The sequence below is a fragment of the Aedes aegypti genome, chromosome 2 (genome assembly GCF_002204515.2).
Source record: "Aedes aegypti strain LVP_AGWG chromosome 2, AaegL5.0 Primary Assembly, whole genome shotgun sequence".
NCBI lineage: Eukaryota > Metazoa > Arthropoda > Insecta > Diptera > Culicidae > Aedes > Aedes aegypti.
The window spans coordinates 169,715,920-169,718,074 of NC_035108.1; the positions used below are offsets into that span (position 1 = coordinate 169,715,920).

Sequence of the window (2,155 nt, forward strand, 5' to 3'; positions counted from 1 at the left end):
TGGGCATTTCCCCGAAATTCGAATTGTGAAGCCATGAACTGTTATAACTGTGCGTTGTATTCCTGAGATGGAGGGGGAGGTGGTTGGGCTTGAGTGTTGCACATGGGATCCGACAGTTTCGATCTCGGTAGGCCGCAATTCAAGTTTCGGTGAAATGATTCGCACTCACTCACTCACTCATTTCATTTCACCGAAACTTGAATTGTGGCTCTCTGGGATCAAAATTGATCGATTTTGTGTGCAGTACTCAAGCTTAACCATCTGCTTTTCTATCTTAGGAGGATAGAGCATGGTTGTAGTAGTTCGTGGCTTCGTAGTTCGGAAAATGTTATTTTCGGGGAAATGAGTCTAAACAACACTGGTCACCTCATAGGATCCAGAGATTCTTTGGCGTATACTGAAAGAATATGTCACACTGAATCCACGGTATTATGTGAAACAGTGATACTAGTTCAATAACTTGGTCCACTCTGACTGAACGCCGATCATATCAGCCTCATAAATAAATTGTTTGCTTCAATTTATTTTAATTCTTTATTAGTATCATTCCAAACATTACATTCATTCCTTATATCTAGGTGTTATGTGTTAGACAACACTATCATCCTAATTTGGTACATCTTCTTCTTCTTTCTTCTTTTTGGCGTTACGTCCCCACTGGGACAGAGCCTGCTTCTCAGCTTAGTGTTCTTGTGAGCACTTCCACAGTTATTAACTGAGAGCTTACTCTGCCAATGACCATTTTTGCATGCGTATTTCGTGTGGCAGGTACGAAGATACTCTATGCCCTGGGAATCGAGAAAATTTCCATTACGAAAAGATCCTCGACCAGCGGGATTCGAACCCACGACCCTCAGCATGGTCATGCAGAATAGCTGCGCGTTTACCGCTACGGCTATCTGGGCCCCAATAATTTGGTACATATAACAAAATTATACTTATTATTATTGCATATTGTTTGCTTAAACGATAGAATGATTTCGAAGCCTACGGTAGAACTTTGACAGTTGCGGTAGAACTCAGCGGCTATCGTAAACCGGAAAATTTTATTAACAAACGCAGTACATTATTTGGAAAATATTCATACAAAATGGTTACGAGGCGGTGGGTGGGTGTCAGAAATAGTTCTTTTAAAATTATGAATGTTGTGAAAGAACCCTGGACGGAGCGACGAAATCAAGATCAATCTTGTCCAGTTCACGTTGTGTGTACACTCTCAATAATTACAAAACAAAATTAGTTTAACATTTAATATTTTTTCTCATTTGCAAAGTTTACACATGGTCAAGTTTAAAACCTAAACCAACATAATTTAAAAAATTAAACTATGTCAGAATTAGCCCTCAAAATTTGCTTCAGTGTATTCCCTTCGGCAATGTTTACATTGCTGCGCAGTCTGTTCCAATCAACGGAAAAAATATAGTGAACCTAAACCTTGTCCCCGGATGTGCATTCGGAATGGTTCCGTCTCCTAAACTGAAGATCAATCACCCACTGCAAGAATGGTAAGTATTCAGTTCAATTCAGATTGTTCAAACCTTTCAAAAACAATATTTTTCTCCCCTTTCTCGCAGCCAGCACTTCGTACATTTTGCGGCGGAAGATTTGTGAGCCTCATCCGGCAACCGAAAAGCAAAACTGATCTCCCAAGAATGTGAGCTTCTTGACTACGGTAAGCGTTATATATGTGAGACGGTGATAGATATTCCAATTTATTCTGATATTCTTTGCAGGTCCATCACATGATATTATCCTGTCGGCATCGAAAATGAAAGCCCACATTCCCAGACGTGGCCTCAACTGTCTCCCGGCATACGGTTTTCCTTATCGGGCATTATACAAAGTTTTCCAGCCAGAGCGAGAGATTTTAAGCTGTATTTGAATGAAAATCGTTATGTTGATTCTTGTAAGCAATAATAAACTTTTTCTCGGTTTTGTTTTTTATGTCTTTAAATTATTGAAAATTAAAAACAAATTATTTACCTAGAACCTAGAATTACATGTGAGCTAAACTACGTGATTATACTGCTTTCTTATACAAGAACTCGGTAGCTTAGAGTTATACTAGGCTCTAGGTCTAGGTCGGATGCTAAACGAGGCCTAGACCCAACCAGGTGGATAGTGATTTAGTGTGACATTTAAACTGTTTAGTTTA

At 39.3% G+C, this 2,155-nt stretch overlaps 1 long non-coding RNA gene across 1 annotated transcript; it reads left to right on the forward strand.

Moving 5' to 3' along the window:
* The first annotated feature begins 1,247 nt into the window (after positions 1-1,247).
* On the forward strand, positions 1,248-1,944 carry LOC110675410. The gene is made up of 3 exons (XR_002499462.1): positions 1,248-1,505; positions 1,575-1,672; positions 1,734-1,944. It is a non-coding gene; the product is annotated as an uncharacterized LOC110675410 (long non-coding RNA).
* The last annotated feature ends 211 nt before the right edge of the window (positions 1,945-2,155 follow it).